General features: G+C 41.5%; 1 pseudogene across 1 annotated transcript; it reads left to right on the top strand.

Moving 5' to 3' along the window:
• Positions 1 to 3,099: 3,099 nt before the first annotated feature.
• On the top strand, positions 3,100 to 5,025 carry LOC311593522 (ATP-binding cassette sub-family F member 2-like; annotated as a pseudogene). Its single transcript has one exon. The product of its transcript is annotated as an ATP-binding cassette sub-family F member 2-like (transcript).
• The last annotated feature ends 1,441 nt before the right edge of the window (positions 5,026 to 6,466 follow it).

Genomic DNA, 6,466 nt, shown 5'->3' with positions numbered 1-6,466 from the left:
GTCACACCTTCCCTAACAAAGCCACACCTCCTAATGCTGTCAATGTTTATGGGTCTATAGGCACCAGTTTTTATTCAAACAACCACGTCAAGATAGCAGAACTGGTGAGCTCCAGGCTCAGAGCAAAACCTTGGCTAAAAATAAAATATGAAGTTAAGGTAGAAAGCAATTGAGAATTGGACCCAATATTGTCACCCACTCATAACTTTCCTATCCTATCCTCTCTTCTTCATCTTCTTCCTCTTCTTCCTCCTCTTTTTTGGTTCCCTCTCTTTTTCTCTCTCCAACACACACACACACACACACACACACACACACACACACACACACCTTTTTTTTTTTCAGTTGTGGTTACTTTGCTTTTCTTTATTTTTTTTTAAACTTTCTTACCTGTTAAATCTTTCTTTGGTCCAATGAATATCTTCAATATTTCTTGCAAAGCGTCTTTACTGGACTCAAATTCTTTCAATTTCTATTTCCCTTAGAATGTATTTCTCACACACTTTTGGAGGATAATTTCACACAATGCTGAATATGAGGCTTTGTTAAAATATTGAACATTTCACTCCATTCTTTTCTTGCTTTTTGGCTTCTCAGATAAACTGATTTTTATTCTTATCTCTGCTGAGATACATTGTCTGTTATCTTTTATTCTCAGGCTTCTTTCGTTTTTTTCTTCACCTCTAGTGTTACATTTGATGAACTATACATATGTCACCATGAATGATAGAGCTAGAAAAAAAACTGAATGGGTGATGATGCTGACATTTCTTGTGTTAAGAATTTTTGATAACATGTTAAAACATTTAGAACATTCTTGTGAAATGATGTGTACTCTTTAGTTTATTTAATATATGTGACTTGAATCTGTAAATATCTTTTGTAGTGTCCTGGTAAAGTTTTAGAAAAGTAAAATGTTTGCACTAAAAAGCCAAGGGTGCTTACAAAGTGTTTTGGTGTAAGAAGTAAGAACACAGAAGTTTGTAGAAAAAAAGACAAAAGAATTAGTACTGGTGCTGAAATCAGATGCAATAAAATAATGTATCTTTCCCCCTCTCTGTCTCTGTCTCTGTCTCTGTCTCTGTCTCTCTCTCTCTCTCTCTCTCTCTCTCTCTGTCTCTTACACACACACACACACACACACACACACACACACACACACATACACACACACACTTTTCTCTTCACTCATTTTCTTCCTCTCCTTTCCTGAATTAGTTGGATATTATTTTTTTCTCTAAACTTTCATGTATGGGAAACCTCATCCCAGTGTGCCAAAGTTGAAAAGTGGTGAGATACTAAAAAGGTAGTGCATAACCACAGGACCTTAGTCTGAGGTCAGTGGAAGTCACAATCTTAAAGGTCTAGTCTATTTCCCTATCTCTGTCAAACTGAAGCCTCCTCTCTTGAACTCTCCTTGTTACTTAGCTTCTTTGAGTCTGTGGATTGTAGCATTGTTAATCCTTATTTTATGGCTAATATCCACTTGTAAGTATACATACAATATTTGTCTTTCTGAGTCGGGATTACCTTATTCAGGATAATCGATTTCAGGTTACACTCATTTGCCTGCACATTTCATGATGTCATTTTATTTAACAGCTGAGTAGTATTCCATTGTGTAAATGTACCATGTTTTCTTTTTTCCATTCTTCATTTAAGGCACCATTATGTGGTTTACAGTTTCTGGTTAGACAGAAGGAGGGCACTAGAGAATGGGTGGATATAGAAACAGGAGGGATCAGGTTGCGGGAGGACAGAGGCAGAGAGAACTGAGAGAAACAACTGGAATCTGAGTTGGGAAGTCATTTTTGGAAGAGCTCAAAACCTAGGACAGTGGAAACTCCCAGGAACCTATAAGGGCAACCCTAGCTAAGACTAAGAGCAACGGAGGATAGTGAGCATGAACTGGCCAGGCCAGACTGCCCGTGGAGGGATTGGGACTGTATCCCAGCCACAAAACTGACGATCTAAAATTTGTCCTGCATACAACATGTGCGGTGTTAAAGATGGAACAAAAATTGAGGGGATGGTGTTGGGCTATACTAGCAGAAAGGAGTCTAGTATAACTTCACCCAGAGAAGCTTCACCCAACAACTGATGGAAACAGATACAGAGGCCCAAGGTCCTGAGGTGGTAATGTGTAAGGAGCGTAAGGATTCCTGTGGAAAAGGGAAGGGAAGGATGATAGGTGCCAGAGTTGTGAAGGACACCACATGAAAACCTACAAATCAACTAATCTTAGTCCATAAGGGTTCACAGAGATTATGCTGCCAACCAGAGAGCATGGATGGGACAGACTCTCCTAGTCCCTCTTGGCTTGAGTAGCTTGGTCTCCATGTGGGACTTCTAACAGTATGAACAGGAGCTGTCTGTGACTCTGTTTCTTGCCTTTGTGATCTTTCTCCTAACTGAGTTTCCTAGTGTAGCCTCAATGTGGTAAGATGAGCTTAGTCTTACTGCTACTTGATATGCCTCGGCTGATTGATATCAATGGGAGGTCACCCCTTTTCTGAGTAGAAAGGGAGGACAAAAGGATGGTTGGAATTACTGTGGGAGAAGATCCCCTAAAACTGTGAATTAAATGATACCTCTTTTTTATTTTTTAAATAAAGTATCCAATGTTGCAGGTTCTGTTGTGAAAATAAACAAGATGTAATAACATGGCTAACCTTACAAACAGCCTTTAATGAGGCTAATTGTTGTATTTGCTTTTGTTGCCTTATTGTTAATTCTCTCTTTGTTCCCCTTTTCAGACACATGGAATAAAAGAAATATCCATCCATATTTGGCTCTATTAACTGTAACACTATTATAATCCAATTATCACTAAGTTATATCAGCCCCAGAGCAATCTCACTTCTCTCTCATACTCAAATTAACTTTTGCAGTGATGGGTTTATTTTAATCTATTTATATAAAGGCACTGAATCACTATGAAACCTTGTAAAATGACCAGGGCACATTTTATTAAGGTAGACAATTGCAGTTTCTATAATCTTAGTATTTATTTAAAAATCAACTAACTTGGTTGCAACAGGGGCCAAGCTGCCAGGCCCTATTCCTGAAAGAACAGGTACTTCCCTGTGGTTCATCACCATGCCTTCCAATGTGGTCAAGAAGAAGGCAGCCAGAAAGAAGGAAGCTGCTGAAGCTTGACAGTGGCCCAGAAAGTGACAGGAAGAAAAGTAGATGCTGTCACAGAACCTCAGGTGGCAGAGGAGAAAAATGAAGAGGTCAATGGCAGAGAGACTACAGGTGATGGAGAAGGAGATTTGCTCACCCGGGAGCTTGAGGACATTGAAATGAGGAGAGTTGCTTCTTGGGCTGTCACTCATACGCTGTCCTCTCACCCCAACACCACTGATATCCACATTATCAACCTCTCACCCATCTGTCATGGTCAAGAGCTGCTTAGTGACATCAAACAGGAATTAAACTGAGGCAGTCATTATGGCGTCATTGGCTTAAATGGAATTGGAAAGCCTATGCTCCTCTCTCCTATTAGGAAATGCGGAGTGCCCATCCCCGAGCACATCGACATCTACCATCTGACCCGTGAGATGCCTTCTAACAAGAAGACACACTTTCGGTGCGTGATGGAGGCGGACACAGAGAGGGCCATGCGGGAGAGTGAGGCTGAGTGGTTAGCTCAGGAGGATGCAGACTGTGGGAAGCTCATGGAACTGTGTGAGCGGATGGAAGAGCTGGATGCCAACAAAGTCGGGATGAGGGCCTCACGGATCTTACATATGTTGGCTTTCACTCCCGCCATGCGGCACAAGAAGCTGAAGGACTTCACTGGTGGCTGGAGGATGAGAAAGTAGCTCTTGCCAGAGCCTTCTTTATTCAGCCTTTCATGCTGTTCCTCGATGAGCCTACCAACCACCTGGACCTGTGTGGCTAGAAGAGGAACTTAAGACTTTCAAGTGCCTCCTGGTCCTTGTGTCCCATTCCCAGGACTATCTGAACGGAGTCTGCACTGACATCATCCACAAGCACCACAAGACACTGAAGTACCACAGGGGTAACTATGAGCAGTATGTGAAGACATGGCTGGAGCTGGAAGAGAAAGTTCCCCTGGGAGCAGGACCAGATCGAACACAAGAAGAACTGCAATGCCAGGATTGGCCAGGGCAGTGCCAAGCTTGCCTGGTAGGCTCAAAGCAAAGAGAACACCCTACAGGAAATGGTGGCATCAGGGCTGACAGAAAGGGTTGTGAGTGACAAGACAGTGTCATTTTATCTCCCACCATGTGGTACAGTCCCACCACCTGTCATCAGAACATGAGCTTCAAGTATATAAAGGACAGGTCTTGCATCTATAATAATATAGAATTTGGCATTGACTTTGACACATGAGTGACTCTGGTAGGACCCAATGGTGTAGCGAAGTCCACTCTTCTGAAGCTGCTAACTGGAGAGCTTCTGCCCACAGATTGAATGACTCAGGAACATTCTCCTGTCAAGATAGGTTGTTACCATCAGCACTGATAGTCACAGCTGGACCTGGACCTTTAACCATTGCGGTACATGATGAAGTGCTACCCAGAGATCAAGGAGAAGGAGGTGATGAGGGAAATCATAGGGAGATATGGCCTCATTTGAAAACAGCAGGTGAGACCAATCTGGAACCTGTTGAATGGACAGATGTTCTGAATGTGTCTGTCCTGTCTGTCCTGGTAGAACTCTCACATGCTCTTTCTGGATGAGCCTATCAACCACTTGGACATCGAGACCATTGACACACTGGCAGATGCCATCAATGAGTTTGACGGTGGCATGATGGCAGTCAACCATGACTTCATACTCATCCAACAGGTTGCACAGGAGATTTGGGTCTGTAAGAAGCAGACAATCACCAAGTGGTCTGGAGACGTCCTGGCCTACAAGAAGCACCTCAAGTCCAAGCTTGTAGACGAGGAGCCGCAGCTCAACTAGAGGTCACACAATGTGTGAGCCATCAGCCAGGCTTGGGTTAGGATTGCCACCTGAAGACTGCCTCCTGACACCTGACCAGCTACTCAAGACAGGACCTTCGAGATGCTGCAATTGCTGCCGATTTGCTTCAGAATTGCTGAAATACTGCTCTTAGCCTCTCACTTCGGCCTGCCTTCACTGCATCTTGTCTCCAGCTGTACAGCACCTATCTGTTTTCCACCCTCATTCCGTTTGGATCTGTCTGTCTGGATTCAGCTGGCTGTTCTCTCCAAACCTTTGCTGGTTACCTTGCCCTGAGAAATGCAGCCAGGTGGACCTGGGTTACCCAAAGGGCCCAATCTCTGATCACAATAAACAAAATGTGATATATTCTATTTTAAATTTAAAATAAAACAAAATATCAAAAACCATAATATATAAGCAAAAGTACAGGAAGACCAAAAGAAAAGTGCTCAAACACAGACATACGAGGAAAAAAAAAAAAGATGACAAAAATATCATGAGTTTGTTTTTGTACTGCAAAGTATTGCTGGGCATAGGGCCAATCTTTAAATGTGGTTAATATGCTTAATGAGAATGCGTCAGAGAAAACAAATTGTTCCTTTCAAGTGGCTATCAATTGTAGATAGCTTCCTTGTTAGTCGTGGACCTGTGTCCACAAGCCCTTTCTCAGCCCTGAGACCCCATCTTGCTTTAACCTGTACTAACTTATATGTGCTGCCACTGTTTCTGTGAGTTCATATTTGCATTAGTCCTGTTGTGTCTGGAAATAATCCTTCCCTTCTGGCTCATATAATTTTTGCCTCCTCCTTCTCATAGTCTACTGAGCACTGAGGAGAGATGTTTGATAAAGATATCTCATATATGAATGCATGTTCCAATACATTTTTAATCATAGTAGAATTATATTACTTTCCCTCTTCTATTCCTCTTTTCAGCTCGCTCTTCCCAGGTACTTCTTTCCAATTTCTTTCATGCTATCCCACAACTCTCAAATTCATAGCTCATTTTCTTGTGATTATTCTCATTAACACACACATACAAAGACATATACATATATGTGTACATTAATATGCATAGTCATATATAAGTATAGCCTGTTGAGTATGATTTGGTATATAAGGTCTGGGATAATCATTTGTTACTGTAAAACTAGACTATTTTTAATTTTTTTATTCTATTTTATATATGCTGCAGTAAGTTTATGCAAAAAAGTTAAATCTTGTGAAACAAAAATCTGTGAAAAAATAAGAAAAGTAGACTTAAAGCAGGATACAATGTATCATGCCACATGTCCTATAGGGAGGATTTTGTATGGGCTTCAAATTTAGTTCTCTCAAACTGAACCAGTTCATCAAAAGTTGGTTGTAAAACATCTGAAAAATATGAGTACAAGAGAAGCAGATTTCTGTGATCTGGAGGGATTTGTTTTTGAAGATACACGAGTCAGCAGAGGGTCATTTAGAACATTCTGCAGACAGAATTGTGTCAAGACTGCAGCTGCCTGGGAAGCCTTCACAGAATT

Source organism: Acomys minous (genome assembly GCF_964271855.1).
Source record: "Acomys minous genome assembly, chromosome: 1".
In the NCBI taxonomy this organism is placed as follows: domain Eukaryota; kingdom Metazoa; phylum Chordata; class Mammalia; order Rodentia; family Muridae; genus Acomys; species Acomys minous.
The sequence above is the reverse complement of the archived record's forward strand: the minus strand, read 5'-3'. Positions and strand labels throughout refer to the sequence as shown.